The sequence below is a fragment of the Colobus angolensis genome, unplaced genomic scaffold (assembly GCF_000951035.1).
Source record: "Colobus angolensis palliatus isolate OR3802 unplaced genomic scaffold, Cang.pa_1.0 Scaffold4, whole genome shotgun sequence".
Classification (NCBI taxonomy): Eukaryota; Metazoa; Chordata; class Mammalia; order Primates; family Cercopithecidae; genus Colobus; species Colobus angolensis.
Window position 1 is genome coordinate 8,938,221 of NW_012117376.1, and position 18,803 is coordinate 8,957,023.

An 18,803-nucleotide genomic window follows, 5' to 3' on the forward strand; every position below is an offset into this window, starting at 1 on the left:
AACAGATCTGAGGGCCCCAAAGCCAAACTGTCAGTCTGTTCTTCCATCAGTCTGTCCAGCCTTCTGTTTGACTTTTATTCACTCAGTCCTTGTTTTTCATTTATTCACTTGCTCCTTCAGTCATTCAGCCAATAAAGACTTTAAACAAATCATGACATTCAGTCCAATGACCTGGCTGTCCTCCTGGCACCCCTGGCCTGGGGGTGCAGGAGCTGGGAAAGGAGAAAAGGGGCCTGGGCTGAGGGAGGAGGAAGAGGAAGTGGAGGGGATCCCCTTCCCCTGCTTCTTGCTCAGTCTCTTAAATGAAAGAGAAGGGGCTTCTGCAGCTGGAGAGAAAAAAAAAAGCCAAATCCTAGGATAATGGATAATAATAGCTAACGCTTACGCACTGGTACTCTGTGCCAGGCACTGTTCAAATTGCTTTACATGAATTAACTCAGTTCATCCTCATAACAACTCTGAGAGGCAAGTACTATTATTAACCCTACTGGGGGGCACAGGAAGGTTAAGTAACTTGCCCAAGGTCAAACAGCTTGTCAGACCCCAAGTGTTTAAAGAGCCTAGGGCAACAACACAAAAGGAGGTCCCCAGCCCTCTGCCCATCCCCTTTCTCATCCTACCTTGGGCTCCATCCTGCAGTATAAGGGCCCTTGTATGCATGCCTGTGGGCACCCCAACACTCCAATCCCTGCTTGGTCCACACTCCTGGCAAACAGCCACCCTTTGGGCTTGAGGAGGAAGAATGTGCATGGGAAAGTGGCTCCATAGACTCTGGTTGTTGGCTTAGGCCTCCTTGGGCAGGGAATTCCAGGGTCGCGGGTTGGAATATGGCCTAGAAGGGGACTGGAGCTCCAGGTGGATCCTGAACCTTTGAATTCCTTACCCCCATGCAGAAGAGGGCCAAAGGGTGTCATCTAAAGTGGGACCCCAGGACATGGACCTTGTTTGCCCAGGTCTGAGAGTCCTGGGGACAGTAGGTGGCAGGTCCCAGATATGATCCCAGTCGTTCCTGCCAGAGAGGACCTCTCCCGAGACTGGTGGGGGCTGAGGGAGTGGAGAGGGAAGAGGTTGCTGAGGTTTACTTCCTCATCCCAACTCTGACCTTACCAAGTTCCGGCCATTTCCACCAATGGGTACGCACCCCAGCTCCATGCTGGGTGCCAGGGTCTGTTGAGGATGACTGAAATTGTTTTCTTATTGTAAATTGACCAGTTATGGTTGTATTGATTTGTGGGGTACAAAGTGGTGTTATGAGTTTTTAATACACTGTGGAATGATTAAATTAAGCTAATCAGCATATCTAGCTCCTCAAATATTTAACTTTTTTTTTGTGATGAGAACATTAGAAATTTACTCTGTTAGCGATATGGCACCCCTCCCTCTCCGTTTCCGCCAGCATTCTCATCCCTCCTGACCAAGGATTGGGGAAGAAGTGGAGGCTCCTGGGATTGGATGGGGACCTTCCCCATCAACACAGCCAACCCCTGCCTCTGCTTCCCCAGGATTCCTGCTGGGCCTCCAGAGGCTTTTCCACACAGTTTACCAGGCCAGGAATTTCGATCTCTGGTGCCAGCCAGGCCCTTGTTATGCAAATATAGGGAAATGAGATGCAAACAGAGCCATCCCAGATTAACAGAGAAATCCCTGGCAGCTGGAGGAGTCACCTTAAAGTCAGTTCACCCCAGCTTCCCCAGTACCCCTCTCCCAGGCTCTGTCGGGCTGGGCCTGCCTGGCCCCTCCCCGTCCTGGCCACTGCTTTTCTACCCCCTCAGAAGCCTGCTCAGACACAGAAAGGGGCTGGACAAGGGGGGCCACCAAGGTCAATGCAGCAGCTTGAGATCTCTGCCCCCTCCCCTCACTTTAAAGAAATCCAGGCAAGGGTGGAAGTTAGCGGGGGGTGGTGAGTGGAGCTGAGACAGAGGGAGACCCTCTGTTTTGCCCCATAGAAGAGGGAATTCACACACACACATGCACACACACATGCACACACACACACAGTTGAGAGTGAGAGCAGCCCCTGCAATACACACATATACACTCATGCTGACAATGACACGCGAGCCTCGCAACACCACCCTACAGGCCTGGCCAAGCTCCCCTTCCCCTGATGCCATCAATCAAAGCACAGACACTCAGAGGCTCCAGTGCAGAGGGCGAACAGGCTGTGTCCCTGGCCTCGGCTCTGGTGGGTGGTGGGTGCTGCTGGTAGGCCCCTGGCTGTATTTGAAGACAGAGGAAATGCAAGATCCCACCTGGGGCATGACCCGCAGGAAGGAGGCTGGGAGTGTGTGGAAGAAGCCGCAGCATGGATGCTGCCCACCAGAACCCCTTAGGGTGTTCAGGCTGGTGTCTATGCCCTGGGTGTGCCCGGGGGAGCCTGGCCCCTGACCGGCCCAACCAGCCCAGGCCCAACTTCTAAAAATAAGAGCCGAGAATCTCAGCCTCTGGTTGGTTCTGCAGGAGCCTGTTGCCTTGGCAACCCCTTCTCAGAGGCCTCCCTCCTGGCTGGGCTGCCCCGTTGAGCTGCAGGTCCCTGTGCCAGCCCCCTGTACTGGCCTCTCTGCCAGCCAGCTCTCTGCCCTGTCCTCCTGGAGGAGGGTGGGGTGGGGGCAGGGCAGGAGGGAGGACCTTGGGGACTCTAGCTGAGCACAATGGCCTGTGTGTGAGACCCAGGCTGGGGTTGGCAGTGTCAGAGGCTGTGTAACTGTGGGGTGGTGACTGTGTGTGTGACAGTCCTGTATCTTATAGCTCCTGTCAGGCTGTGTCCCTGGGTGTACATCAGTGCCTATGACTTGACTCTCAGAGCCCCGTGGGTGGCTGTGCTCTCTCTCTGAGGATGTGTGTCCCCGTGTGTGACAGTGTGTGCCTGTGTCCTGAGGGAGGGACCTTGCCAGGGACTTCCTCACCTTCCTGTGGACTTCCCTCGTCGTTGCCCGCCCCACCTTCCGGGGCTGGCAGTGCAGAGGTGATGAAGGTGCAGGGTGCTCAGGGTGAGTCAGAGGTCAGGCTGGGTGTGGTGATGGGACCAAGGTCAACTTCTCCCACCATCTGCAGCCTAATATCATAGAAGCCCCAGATCTGTCTATCTAGGGGAAATGGAGGAGGAAGCCACTCCTAAAACTGCGATCGAAATCTCTGAGCATGCTATAGTGACTGTCAGCAGCAGAGGCCCCCTCCCGCACTCTGCCGCTACTCTTCAATTAATCACAAGTCCTGTCCAATCTGCTCCTAATCACTGCTTCCAAGGGGCCCTCCTCTCTTGGCCACCACTGCCCAGCCCAGGCCAAACCCTCCCTCCTCTGGACATGCAGCAGCCTCCCCACCGCTGCCCCCTTGCCCCAGGTTCCACATCTGGCCTCTCTCTATCTTCCATGCCCCATCCTCTCACCATTCTGTGTCCATGAAGATAAAACACAGCTTAGATCCTGTCACCCACCTGCTTAGGACATGTCAACGCTTCACTTTGTTCCTAGGGCAAAGTGTCAGCTCCTCAGCCTGGTCTTCTGGGCCTTCCCTGGTCAGACCTCTGCCCACCCCTCATCCTCTCCCTGTTGTCCCCTCACCTAGCCAGTGACTAAGAGTTTCCAGAAGAGGCCAGGATCTCTCTTGCCTCTGCCTGTGCACATACCTGTTCCCCAGCCTAGAACTCGAATCCTCCCTCCGTTGGATAAAGCTTAGTCATCCTGGGACACAGCACAGGCATTACCTCTAACAGGAAGCCTTCCCTGACTGCCTGCAGGCTGGTTAGGAGCCTCTGTTTCTGCAGGCTGGTTAGGAGCCTCTGTACGGCTGCTACTCCACCCGTACACACACTGCATATATTTCTAATGGCTTTTATTTCCCCCAAAAATGTATAGAAGATTTGGAAGAAACAGAAAAGTATAAATTGAAACAAAAAATCACCCAGAATCCTCTCAGATTAACTCTCAGTTTATTTCCTTTCAGACTTCTTCAAATGAATTGATAAAACATTTTCTTTATAAAATAAAGCCCATCCTATCTGTATGGTTTTCTTTCCTGCTTTGTTTCATGTATCATTATATTGTGAGCATTTGCCCAGATTATTAAAAATTCTTCAAGAACGTGACTTCTAATGTTTGCATAATATCCTTATATATGGATATATCATAATTTATTTAACCAACCCTCTATTGCTAGACATTTATGTTGGTTGTGATTTTTCATAGTTGTAAATAACAGTAATAAGCATCTTTGTACCTGGTTCTTTTTAACAGCTGTGTTTATTTTTTGGATTGAGTTCCTCCAAGTAGATTAATGGGGCCAAAGGGTCTATCTGTTTTTAAAGCTCTTGACACTCCTGCCCAGTGGCCTTCTAGAAAAGTTGTTCTAATTTACCCTTTCATCAACGGAGTCTGACAGCGCCCCAGATTGCGCTTTTCACCAACCCTGGTGCTATCTTTAAAAAACAAAACAAAACAAAACAAAACAAAAACCTGTCTTAATTTCAACAGGTAAAACTGCATTACACTGTTTGTTTTAATTTGCATTTCTTTGATTACTGGGGAGGATAAACCTTTTGGATCTCCTCTTTTGTGTCATGCATGCATCACACTGAGCTATAATTATATTTTCACATCCTGCCTCTCCCTCACCAACCTCAGCTCTGAGGGCGGGAGCTGGGACGGAGGACATCATATGCCTAGAGTACTGCATGGATTGAATTTAGGCCTCTGGCTTCAATCTGAGCTTTGGCCTCCAGCAGACCTGGGGGTCAAGCCTAGCTCTGAGGCTTGAACTTGGACAAATCGCCTTGCTTCTCTGGGCCTCAGCTTCCTCATGTGTCAAGTGGGTTTGAAAGAGCACTAGACGGCCGGGCGCAGTGGCTCACGCCTGTAATCCCAGCACTTAGGGAGGCTGAGGTGGGCAGATCACGAGGTCAGGAGATCAAGATCATCCTGGCTAACACAGTGAAACCCCGTCTCTACTAAAAATACAAAAAATTAGCTGGGCGTGGTGGCGGGCGCCTGTAGTCCCAGCTACTCGGGAGGCTGAGGCAGGAGAATGGCGTGAACCCGGGAGGCGGAGCTTGCAGTGAGCCAAGATTACGCCACTGCACTCCAGCCTGGGCGACAGAGTGAGACTCTGGTCTCAAAAAAAAAAAAAAGCACTAGATATGAAGAGAAAAGTGTGGAGAGGCGTGTGAAGAGCTGTGAGCAGAGGAGTGTTTCAGGGCTAGGAGGCAGTGTTCTGCTCACATCCAGGGAGCTAACTTTGCTGAGGGAAGAGAAAATGTTCAGGACCGGCCAACTCCTCCTTCCCTGAGGCAAGATGGCGCCCAGATGCTTCTTGATTCACAGGCGGATAGGAGCTCAGAGAAAAGTGTCCAGGCAAGACTGGGAAGGACCATGGCACAGCAGAGCAGGTTTCAAATTCAAGTTCAGCCCAGACCAGGGAGTTTCTGTCCTTGTGGTAAGTCAACAGTGGCTCTGTTCATGTGTGGCAGGGTTTTTGTGTTGTGGGCTATTGCCCACACCATTGCCTGCTATGATTTAATCACCATCATTAGTACCAACTGAACAGAGCGGGAGAGTATCTCTGCCTTGGTGGCACAGTATCTCTTCTGGAGACTGTCCCTCAGCCATGGGGAGTGTCTTGTAGACAAACCCCTGCTGGGGGCGCCCTCATCCATTCTGGCTCAGGACATATTCCAAGACAGACATGCACAATTTCTCTGCACATTACTAGCCTAATGATACTGTCATTTGAGATCTGGAAATGAGGAGAAATCAGCTTTTTCTTGGTAATTAATGTGAGCGATGGGCCTTGAGATAGAGTAGCAGCCCCCCAAGTGAGAACCAAGCTCTCAGGCAAGTCAGCCAGGTCATCCCCCTGCCTCTGGAAAGATCTGTGTTCCATCCCCAGCTGCTTCCCGACATCCCTTGGATAGGTCAAGCCCCCTCCTCTTCCCCATTGGTCATTCCTTTAGGGATCACTTTAGGGATCACCTGAGCTCTGATGGTCAGGAGGTTCTTCCTTGAGCCTGCCCACAGCCCTTCATGCTGCAGTTCAATCTGCTCTGCCACTGCCCCCATGAGAGCTGCCTTTGCTTTTTGGGAATTCTTGGCTATAGGGGCTTTCTTTATCTCACTTACTGAAAGCAGAGGTGAAAACACCAGGGTGGGGGCTGGTGGAGGTGGGGTGCTTCAGGAGAAAACCTTAAGGGGATGGAGGCGGGGCTTGGCTCCAATGGGCAAAGGCTGGAAGCTGACCCAGCTTTCCTTTCTGAGAGAAGCATTAGCCACGTTCATAAATATTTTTCTGGGTCTCTGCCTCAGTTTCCCCACTGTGCTCAGGGGAAAATGTTTCTATCGTGTCCCTTTGTCTTCTCTCTCCATTCCTGTGCTCTGGCCCACGTGGTTTCTCCATGGGAACTCTCCATGAGTTCCTATGGCTCATTCTAGCATCCAAGCCATTGTTCACATTAATTATTGTTCCCCTTCCCTATGCTGTCTTTCGTCTTCCCTGCCTTCCCAAAATCTTCCCCATCTTCTCACTGAAGCGAGCCTTGCAGGCCTTAGTGCCCCTCCACCCACACTTTCACCTTCCCTCCCTTTCCTCTACCCTCTTCACTTAGCACAGGCCTGGGCTGACCATGTAATGAGCATAAACAGTTACCTAAAGATTCTACAAGGAGAACTGCAGGCCTTGGCTCAGATTAGAGCAGAAAGTTGGCTCCCATCCTCCAGTGGCCCTGACAGGACCAGGCCAGGGGAACAGTCTTGTCTACAGCTATGTTCCTCGGCCAATGGAGCTGTCGTTATTGTTCCAAATTAGGCACCAATTTGCCCGTGTAATTGTTTGCTAATCAGCATGAAATCCTAATGTAATTAGTTGGGCCCCTTATCTGGGAGCCTGGGGAGTCAGAGGCAGTGGGGGGCCGCTGGAGCAGGGAGGGTCTAGGAGGCTGGGGAAATGGTTGAGAGAGAAGGCCCCCAGCTGCCATCAGGGCTGAGACAGGGAGTGATAGAAATTGCAGAATCTCATAGTCAAAGGGCCTTTGGAGAGGCTAGCACTTGCCAACACCTTACAGATGGGGAAACTGATAACAGATAGGGCGAGGAGCCTCCTGGGAGCTGGTGGCAGAGCTGGACCAAACATCCAGGCCATCTGTTTACACTGACCAGAGCGGTGCTCTGGCTGTGGGTGAAGGTGACATGGCCCATGGCTCTCTGGCATCTGCTTCTAAAGAAGGGAACCAGGGAGAGTGGGTGGGGGTGTGGTATCAGCCCACATTTTTTTTTTTTTCTTTGAGACAGGTTCTCACTCTTGTTGCCCAGGCTGGAGTGCAGTGCAGTGATCTTGGCTCACGGCAGCTTTGACTTCCCCAGGCTCAAGTGATCCTCCTGCCTCAGCCTGCCTGGCTAATTTTTGTATTTTTATTACAGACGGGGTCTCGCCATGTCACCCAAGCTGGTCTCAAACTCCTGGGCTCAAGTGATCCGCCTGCCTCAGCCTCCCAAAGTGCTGGGATTATAGGCGTGCACCACCACACCCAGCCCAGTCCATCTTTTAAGCAGGAAATGCAATGGAAAGAGGGCCTAGGCAGGATACCAAATTGTTAGTTAGAACTGGAGGAGCAGTGGGAACAAAGAGGTTTCCTGAGCTGCTTTCTGGGGAATGACTTGGGTGTCGAGAAGGAAGATAGGGAGGCCAGAATGCTTTCCTCTGACTGAAAGGCAAATCCCCCACCACCACCCTAGGCTTTCTGCCTCTCCCCATCTCTCTGGAAAGGGTCTGGAGAAGGTGCTAGAGGCAGCCCATACCAGCTCGTGAGAGCTGACTGTTAAATTCTTAGGAATTTTGCCAGTCAGTTAACTTCACATTGGTAATGTAAATTGGCCATCATGGGAGGATTTACACCATGGAAATTGGCAAATGCTGCAAATCAGGGCTGCACTTCCCCGCCCCCAAGCCAGTTGTTAAATTGTACCAGCATACCACTGAACCGTCTGAAATGTGATGAAATAGCCCCAGCTCTCTCCCAGGCAGCTGGGTAAGATTGGGAGGAGGAGCAGCTGTTCTCAGGACCATTCTGGGGATACCACATTAGTCACATGTTCTCCACTCCCCACTTCCCATCCCTAGCATCCAGTCTCCCCACAACTGACTCTCACACCTCAGGTTGCTCCCTCTTCCCCTCCCTGCAGTTATCCTCTGTGTCAGTTCCCAGGGTTCAATTCTCTTTACTCCCTATCATTTATATTTTAGAGTTGGGGTCTTGCTCTGCCCAATCTTACTCTGTCCAGGCAGTGATCATGGCTCACTGTAGCCTTGAACTCCTGGGCTCAAGCAATCCTCTTGCCTCAGCCTCCTGAGTAGTTGGGACTACAAGGGTGCACTACCATACCTGGCTAATCTTATTTTTTAGCAGAGAAAAAGGGTCTCGCTATGTTGCCCAGGCTGGTCTCAAACTCCTAGGCTCAAGTGATCCTCCCCCATTGGCCTCCCAGAATGCTGGGATTACAGGTGTGAGCTGCTGCACCTGGCCTCTTTAATCCCTATCTTTACTCAGATCTCTCCTGTTTCCTGGACACTGTCTCTGGATGTCCTGAAGGCACCTCAATGCAGCATGTCTAAAATAGAAATCATCGACTTCCCACAAGTCTTTCCCCATCTGAGTAAATGGCACACTCCCCCTCAGGGCCTTTGCACTTGCAGTTTCCCCTGTTTGAACAGCTTTTCCTCCAAATATCCCTCATATCCCTCAGGGGTCTGCTCAGGTGTCACCTTCTCAGAGACATCTTCCTTGACCACCTTTCCTAAAACAGCCCCCATTCTCATCCACCACTTCTGCACCCTTGCTGGACACTATTTTCCCTCTTTGCACTTGTCCACATATGCATTCCATACATTTAGGTGTCTGTGTCTGCCTCCCTTTCCCCACTAGAAGGTGAACTCCACATAAACATAGCAGTTATGTGGTCAGGTTCTAGAAGTTCCTTGGCATCTTGGAACTGTTCGACTAATTGTATCTGTTCTACTCACTCAGTGCTGGACACTTTTAGTAAGCTCCCAATAAATATTGCTTGAATGAATGAATGAATGAGCCTCCATCCAGTCCCCTTTTTCAATCTTGACTCCTCAAATCCACCTTCCATTTGCCCCAGTTGTTTCTTAAACAAACTTGACTGTGATTCATTCCCGTCCAAAACCCTTCATAGATCATAGATCTCTTTTGCTTTCAGAATAAAATCTACCTCTGGTTTTGCTTAGAAGGCCCTCAGTGATGTATTTCCAGCCTAACCTTCATTTCGCACATCTTCCCCCAAGCATAAGCACCACACACACACACACACACACGCACACAGCCATGCACACAGCCTGGGTATACTATTTCTGCCTCTTCTGTACAGTGCTCCCTCCCTTCTTAAGTGGTCCTGCATTCTCTGACTCATTTACTTCTTTCCTTCATTCCGTCAATAAGTGTTTTAAATGGAGCAGACCCTTGGTGCCAGGCCCATAGCTGAGCATTACTGGGAGGAGTCAGCCCACACCCCTTCTCAAAATGCTCCCAATCTGGCAGGGAAGGAGGCTGTGAAACCATCATTCCATCTGTAGTTCCTCCTTTACTGTCCTTTGGACATCCTGACATCACCTCCCTGTGCCCAGCCAGTTCTCTGTGGCGGGGGTTGGGGGGAGAGCATCCCTGTGAAGAGGCAGCCCCTGACCCTTGCCTGCTTCTGGCTGTGGTGTGGCACCTGATGGAAATGACTGCATTTGGGGTCTGCTTTTTCCTGCTAACCCTTGACTGAGAGCTTCAGGGAGGTAGGATGTAGGGAGAACTACCTCGGGTTCTCCAAAGCCCATCAGAGTAGAGGCGACACTGAGTGACTCAAGGCTGCCCTTAATCTCTGGGACTTCTGAGTCTTGGCCTTCTTCACCCCACAGGGTCCAAGACCCAGGGAGAGGTGGAGTTGTTCGAGTGTGGGGTGTGCACAGACTTGCTGAGTCTCTGGGTCGGGGGGTGTGGGTGTGTGCACTCCTGGGTGTGCACTGGTGGGCTTGTCCCTGAGCCCGGTGTCAGGGGCCTATCCCAGACTCCTGTGCTGGGTCAGCTGTGCTGGGGAATGTGGTGTGTCTGAATTATGGCAGTTTGTGCATGCATCTGCTCAGGGATGGTGCTGCCTCGGACCCGGGTGGTCCCTCCTGCACTCTAGCTTGAGTCTCCAGCTCAGCCACAAGACAGCCAAGATCTCACAGAGAGCAGGCCCATTGCCGAAGACTGATGAGCTGTCCCCAAGCCCTCAGCAGAGCGAGAGCGTGAAGCCGGAGCCGCTCGGTCCCTCCCGCTAACGGCCCATCCTCTCTGGCCATTGCCTCCCGAGTGCCCATTGAGTGCCCGTGGGTCAGCGAGCGGGGCCTCTGGAGGAAGGGGCGGGTGTGCCCAGGGCTGGCGGCGGGCCCGGGGTCTCTGGGAGGAGAGGGCCATTCGCTCAGCTCCCTCCCGGCGCCCAGAGAGGGCCCCGGCGGCACACAGGGGCACCTAGCGCCGGGCGGGGGTTGGGGGATGGGGGCGGCACCGTCCGTGGGGGGCGCGGGCTCGCTTAGCCTTCCGCACCCGCACCCCCTGGCGCAGTGCCCTTTCCGCACACTCACACACACTCATTCCTACAGCTACACACTCCAGCACCTGCAGGCGCAAACGCTTGCCGGGACACACCAGGACACAGACACCCAAGCACACACACGCATCGGCTGGAACACAGACACACAAAGGCACAGGCAGGTTCATAGACTCGCCCCTGAATCACACATAGCCCAGACTCAGATGCACACACACAGATGGGAACGCTCGCCGGCACGTGCACAGACACACGGACACACCCGCACACCCCCGCGGGGGTCCGAGCACACTCGCGCCCCGGCAGACGCTCACAGACACACGCAGCGCCGGGAGCTCATACACACAGACACAGGCTCATATAGACAGACTCGGTCCTAAAAATACCCACTCGCAGAGGCAAAGACAAGCGCACAAGCACGCACAGACACACGGACAGGCGGCCCACGGACACCGCGCTCCCTGCCACACAGCTCACGCAAGAGCTCACACACGGCCTCACGGAGGACAGTCACAAAACACCCAGACACACGCCACACACGCAGTCGCACATTCGCGGACACACAAAAGCGCCGCACACACAACAGGGCAACGCAGACGCACTTGGGCCCCGGCTGCCTTTGAAATTCAAATTTGCGCTCTCTTCCGCCGCTCCCGCCCAGGCCGCCCCACACCCGCGCCGCCACCGCCACGGGCTCGGGACTCACGACGTGGCCTGCCTTGAGCGGAAATTAAAATTCATTTCAGGGGAGACCCGCACAAGGTGTGGGAGCGCCGGCGGCTTCCGGCGGTGGGGCCCTTTGTGAGGGTAAGGGGTAAGGGCACCATAGGAGTGGGAGCCTCTGTCCCCCCATATGTGACCTTGACCCGGTGGCTGTGCAACCTCAGGGTTCCCTCCGGAGGCGGACCTCCAGTGGAAAGTCAGGCTCCAAGCTGGCCAAGCTGGTTGTAAGGGAGGGCCCGATGGAGGATTCAGCCTGGGAATAGGAGGGGGTGGCGGGCTTCCAGGGAAGGATTAGTTCCCAAAGTCTCCAAAGACAAGAGTCCCAAGGCCACAGGTACAGATCTGCAGACATGCACCACAGTGGATCCAAACCCCTCATCCAGACACAGATATAGGACACCCAGAGACACACACCCAACAGTAACACTCAGACCTCACTGGAAGCTGAGGGCCTGCCAGCACCGCCAGGCACACACAGAGACACGCACCGCAGCCTGGCATAGACACATACCACTGACACGTAGATGCGGTCATATTTGGCCCTGCAAATGCCAGGCACCCTGACTCACCAAAGGCACAGACACACACAGGCCTGCAAACACTTTCCACACACACACATGTTCAAGCACACACCGAACACAAGGAAACAGCGCACTCTGGTTGCACACAAACTCCAATAACACGCAAACGCTGCCCTGTCAACACACCTCACGTTCGTCCAGACACAGTGGGTGCCAAACCCCAGCATCGTAGGTGCATTCGACGCCACACACACAGAGAAAGAAATGCACGAACACACCGCACACTCTGCAAACAAAGGCACACACAAGCACATGCAGCAGAGATCCCAGAGCCAGGTCCAGGCTTCTGACGTACAAAGCCTAGGCAGACAAACACGAAACCTGCACACAGGCACACCATATACACACACAGACTCTCCCCCTACACATTGACGCACACAACCACCCACACGTGTACCGGAGCTCAGCCCCACTCACTCCCACTCTGACACACAGAACACTCACTTGGCGAGGTGCTCCAGGGCCCTCCCCTCCAACTACAAGGCTCCGGAGCCTTACACCCCTACCCCCGCCCCATCCACAGGCTTCACCCGCAAGCCTGGGACCCTCTGAGGTGAGAGTTGCGCCAGAGTTGGTGGTGAGGCAGAAGCAAGCCCCGCAACCCTGCAGTGATTGCTATATTGCCAGCATGAGTTGGTGTACCTTCCTCTCCAGCAAGAGGGACAGACGTCCTCCTGGGGTGTGTAATCCTGTGGTCCTGTCAGTAAGGAGTGTGGTTGTGCCAGCCAGAGAGGCATATAGGTGTCACTGGCCCTGCATTTCGTCCTTCTCAGCACCCTCAGCAACTCTGGTTGCCTCCCCCAAAACCTAGGTGTCCAGCCTCAGCCTCTTCTAGCAGGTGTCAAGCTCTGGGAGTCAGACCCCCACCGACCAAATCTCTCACCCCGAGGGAGCTGGTCTTCTTTAGAAGATCAACTCTAATCCCGAAATAATTTTTTTCAAAAGTTGGTGCTTGGTCTGTCCACTGGGAGGTGGCAGGGAGGACCAGGCCAAGGCAGAATGAGGCAGAACTGAAGCAGGGCCTCTAGCAAACCCTGAATGGGGTAAAGGCCTGGCTCTAGTCTCAGCCTTTCTGTAAAGCAGCTTCCTCATCTGTGAAATGCGGGTGACCAGACCGATTGCAAGGGTTGTTCTGAGGGCTCATTTGAACAATAGGTGAAGAGCAGCTGGCACAGTGTCTGCCTACAGAGGGGCTTGGCTGGATGAGCCAGTGCCTCCAAACCTCTAGGTCCCTGCACCCCTGCCTGCTAAGCCCATGTGTCCTGCTTGGCACAAGCCCAGTTCAGCAGGATCCAGGTGGCACGGAGCCCAGGAGAGAGGACCTGGGGCATCCCAGGCAGTGGAACATACTGGCCTTCCCCCACTGCCAGCGTGCCCCATGCCTGCTGAGAGTGTCCCAGCCCCTCCCTGAGGGATGCTCCTTACCCCTGCCCATGGCAGGAAGCTGGGAGCAGCTCCTCAGGTGCCTCCGCCCCCTGCATATCCACCAGCCTCAGGGTGTGGGTACAGGGTATGGTGCTGTCAACCCTGGCTGTCTGGAATGGCTGCCAGGGCTCATTGACCTTAAGGCCTACAGCAGGGGAGTGTGGGATTAGACCTCAGGAAGAATTTACCAAGGGGGAGTGCCTGGGCTCCCTCCTGTGAGGGACTGTGTCTGACCTCAGTCTAAGCCAGAGGTGATGGGACTAATAATAAGCCAGACGGATCCCCACCGGATCAGAAAAATGGAGGGGGCTTGTGTCCTCGAGTTGTGTGTACATGGTTATTTATATACTTGTGAATCCCAGTCCAGTGTATATGTTGATGGGCCAGCAGCTGTGTCAGTGTGTAGATATGGCTTTATCTGTACACGCAGGTGTGTGTGTGCATGCACGTGTGTGTGTGTGTTTACACAGACATGGAAGGCTGAAAAGGAAGAGGAACTTCCAAATAAGGAGAGGAGATGCTGCAGAGAAGTGGATCCAGATTCAGTTTCTCTGCAGGGATCCCCCCCGCCACACTGTCCCCATCACACTGGCAAAACCTTGGCTCCTGCCTCCTTATCTGCAATGATCTCAGCAGATAAAAGCTCCTCCTGGTACACCTCTCTTCCTTTTGGGGATGTGGGGGTTGCTGGGAAGGTGTTAAGGTCAGGGCCCCAATTCTGAGTGATCTCCATGTCCCCAGAATCTGGAACAGCCCATAGACCTAGTAAGTCTGAAAGGGGCCCACATTCATGCAGATAGCATCTACATGCAGATGACATCTGGGCATAGCACTGTGTGAGACACTTCCTCTTTTTCATCTGATGTGACCCACATCAGCTCTGCTAAGTTGGGATCATTGTTTCCATTTTACAGAAGAGAAAACTGAGGCTTGGATATCATAAGTGATCTGCCCAAGGTCACACAACTGGTGAGGGACAGAGGTAGGAATCCAGATCTGTGTGGCCTCAGAGCCTGAAGTCTTTTGGTTCATCACATGGGAAACTGTGAACCAATGTTTTACTGCACAAACATCAGTCAAGAGTCACAGATCAAAAGCTCTGTGAGGGCAAGGTGTCTGCTTGCCATTTCACCATTCATTCGCTCAGCAAATATTTGCTGACTACTTACCTTGTACCTGGTGCTGGGTGTCACAGACCCCAGCTATGAAGGGATGGACAAGGTCCCTGACTTCACAGAACTCACAGTCCAGGGGGGCAACAGGTGACATGTGTGTAAATAAACAACATATTTTCAGAGCAATGAGTATTGCCAAAGAAATGTAACAGGGGTATGGGATGAAGCAACTAGGGGTGGGGTAGGGTTATTTTAGAGGTGTGGTCAGGGGAGGCTCCCTAGAGGAAGTGATGTTGAAGGTGAGACCTTCTTGATAAGGGGTCAGCCATGGGAATTGCTGGGAGAAGGGTCTGGAGTTTTCTAAAAGCAGCAAGGAGAACTGTGTGGCTGCAGCATAGTGTGGGGTGGGGGGAGGGGACTGGAGATGGGTCTGAGAGGCTGCTAAGGGCCAAGCTATGCAGGGTCTGGAAGGCCACATTGTCAAGTGCAGTGGGAAGCTACTAGCAGGCTTAAGAGGTGCCCTGATTTACACTTTTAAAGAGATGGCTCAGTGGGTTCCAGGAGAATGGACTGGGGTGGGGGAGGTAGGAGTGGAAGCCCAGAAATTAAGTAAGGGAGAATCTAGGCATTGGATGATGGTGGCGTGGACTCCCCTGTTGGCAGTGGGGATGTAAAGAGTGGATAGATTTGGGATATTTTGGGAGGTAGAAGCAACAAGACTTGCTGATGGCTGGGATCCCAGTGCCTAGAACATAGTAGACTCAATAAATATTTGTTGAATAAATGAATAAAGGCGCCAGGCTCTATATATACTTGTGTGTACCCTCTGGTATGAGGCATGTATGTAAAGATCACCCAAGACCCTAAAGGGCTGCTCTATCCTCTGCCCTAGGGGCCAGGGGCCAGAGAATGCAGGTCCTGCTCAAGGAGTTGCACACAAACCAGGCATTTCGGAAGATTTGGCTAGGGAGCAAGGCATCGTCCCTTCTTTCCCCAATCTGCAACAGCAATAAAATGACAACCTGGGTTGCTCCAGGCTCCTAACCCCTTTGGCATCTGCAGCAGGAAGGATGGAAGCTAGACATGAAGTATTTCCCACAGGCAGAGAGGGCCAGTCCACCTTTTCCAGGATGGCCCCCAGGATGCATGCCGTTCAGAGCTCTCAGGTGTTGGTCATAGGAACTCTGGGGCAGAAGATTGTCACATGGATATAGGTGTCTTTAGGGACAGGTTATGAGCGCCTGATAGGTGTCTGGGGTAGGGGTGGGACTGGAAGGAGACCTTGGCACCCACAGCTTTGGGCGGCCTAGTTGAATGGCAGTGGTGAACAGGGCTGAGTGAGGGGCGCTCCTAGGTCCCACTGGCTGGAAGGGAACCTGCCTAGGCTCTGGGCCAAATAAATCATTGGGAAGGGAAGAAGAACATTTTCTCATCTGTTTAAAGGGCAACGAAGCATAGCAGCGGCCGGCCCAGCGGGAGGCAAGGCTGAGGCCAGGCGGGTGAGGCCAGGGCAGCTCCCTTCCTCCACACACCATCCTCTCCTGAGCAGCCCCACCGGCTTAGGCCTTGAGGGTTGTCTGCCTTCCAACTGGGCCATTGATGGTTGCTATTGTTGACAAAATATTAATTAATTAGTAATAAAATAATTACTTACAAAGGCCCCTTCAGGGACATAACCCTTGCTAATCCATCTTTTATCTCACTGGATCCCAGGCTGAGATCATTTATACCATTTCTCAGATAAGGAAACAGAGGCCCAGAGAGCTGAAGGGACTTTCTCAGGGTCACGTAGCATGGCAGGATGACAGCAAGGCAGTTGCCCTTGTGGGGTGGGTCCCCATAATCCCATCAGAGGTTCCAGAGGGGGCCCCAATGGGACTAAAGGGCTGAAGTCATTGTTCTTGGTCCAGCTTAGGGGGTTCAGGGGGATGTCCCTTTATTCTGCTCAAGCCCTCTGTGCTCAAGCTCTGGCCGGTGCCCCTTCCCATGCCCAGTCTCTGCCCCAGGCTCCCAGGAGGCCCCTCCTAGGGCTAAGACTTGCTCTCTTCACCCCCGCCTGAGCTTCAGAGAAGTAATTTCTCTGCAACCAGCTGGATTTGAATATGGAAACGATTTGTAATTACACCAAGTCCTCCTGGGCGGCCTTATTACCAGAGTGAGTCTGGAAGGGCAGGAGCTCATGGGAAAGGAGGTGGGGAAACCCTGATGCGGAGAGGTGCCTCCAGGGAGAGCCTTCCAGAGGTCAGCCTAGTCCTAGGGGACCTAGGGGAGGTCCTGCTGTCCCCACACGGCTCCCACAGCCCCCTTTGCCTTGCTGACCTCCCCACCTTGCCCCTAGTGAGCCCCCAGGTATGGGACACCATCTCTGTCAGTCCCTCACTCTGTCTTCCTATCTTTCCTTGGGCGTACATTTTTGTGGCTGATGGAAGGGGTCAAGAAGTCGGAGGGCTACCGAGGAACAGAGAGAGACAAAAAATGCTGCTGTCCATCTGGAGCCAGTCCCTCCCATCACCTCTCACCCAACTGCATCCTGGGGAAGAAGGAAGGGGCTCCTCAGGGATCCAGCTGCATCACATCTGCAAGAGACCTGACTGGGTTTCTCTGGGCTCCGGGTCTCTAATATGCTAATAGTCATGAATATTCATAGAGAGGGAAGCAAGCTCCCTGTGGGAGAGGAGGGGGCTGGAGCTTTGGACAGGGTCCTGGAGATTTCTAAGGGGCTTGCATCCTTGTGGGCAATCCGTGTCTCCACCATTTTCCCCACTTCTGCCCACCTCCTTAAAGCCCCAGTCTCAGCTACCCCATTGCCCCTCCCAATGCCCATGTAAGGAGGGGGCCCAGATTTCCCACTGCCCTGGGGTGGCTTTCAACACACTTTGCAGCTGGCAAGGCCTGCCTGGCCTGGCTTTCACACAGCAGCTGAGCCTTGAAACCCAGAGATGTCTGAGTGTGTTTGAGGGTGCCCAACAAACCATAGGAGCCTTGCTTGCCAGTGCTAGGCCCAAGGCATGGGTCTCCTTGGGCATCCGCAGGGAAAGGGAAGGTGCCGGCCCAGCCCTCCTCCCTGCCTCATAAGGCCTCATAAATTCTCTTAAGGTGACAGGTGATATTCCTTCATCGCCCCTTATTACCTCCTTCCATTAAAGTCGATAATCTCTCACAATCACTCACAACAAATGTCACTGAGGCTGCTGGAGGTGGGAGGGACAGAAGGAGGGAAAAGAGGGTGGTTCTCTGCCTCTTCTTGGTACTGCCCCTGGGAAGAGGTAGGCTTTTCTCTTCTTGCCCCATCTCGAGGGTGACACAACTCAAGGAGCATCCATGGAGAGGTGGGGTTGGTATTTGCTGGAATAAGGATTTCTTTGCCCTGAAAATTTGGCCCTTCCTGGCCAGTGAACCTTCAAAGAGTATGGTCCTGAAACCATCCCATCCTCATTGCAAAGCTGAAACCATCCCACCCTTATTGCAAAGCTGCCCCCTGCTGGTTTCTCCTCTGACCAAAGTCATGGGATTAACCTACTTGTGTTGGCTGCAGCGGTATATCAGCCTACCTTACTGATGGCAACATGCTCAGGCCACAAACCCCCTGACTGGGGCCCTGAGCCATGGACATCTCCCTGTGTACCGCCTGAACCACGAGGGCTCAGGCCCCACCCAACTGTTTCTGGGCACAGTGCCAAGATGGGGAAGGGGTGGGTCTGTACATCTCTGCTGCTTCCACACAAGCAGATGCAACATGGGGGCGCCCCTGGCACAGGGAAAGGCACTTGTGGGAATAGACAGGGACTCAGGAAAACATGTAACACACTGCACACGTGTAGCATCCCCGTGCCTAAGGACGTGCAACATTGCAGTTAAGTATGCATCAAACATGTCACATTGCAGTATACATATGTGGCTGCTACATATGAGTTACCCACAGTCCTCAGCACACATGTGGCACCTGCAAGCTTGCATACATATAGCATCCCTGCGCACAGGAACAAGCAACATGCATTCAGGACTTGGGCACATGTTAATACACCGTGCATGTGTGTAGCACTTGCATGCACCTACCCAGGCAACATGGTAGTGCACACTTAGGGCACCTGTATACATATGCAAAGTTCAGCGCACATGACTGGCACCTGCATGCACACGGACATGCAATATGCAATGCACATGGGAAGGTGAGCAAATGCTTCAGCCCGCAGGGCCCGGGAGACCCTGGCGGCGCCACAAGACTCCGGCATGGGTATAGCTGGAGGGGCGTCGCGGATCGCCTCATTCTGCGGTCCAGGAGGCAGCGGGCGGGGCGGGGGCTTACCCAGGGCTTCTCCCGCGCCGGCGCCTGGGGCCCAAAGAGGGGAGGTGGGGGGCGCGATCGGCTCGGCTGG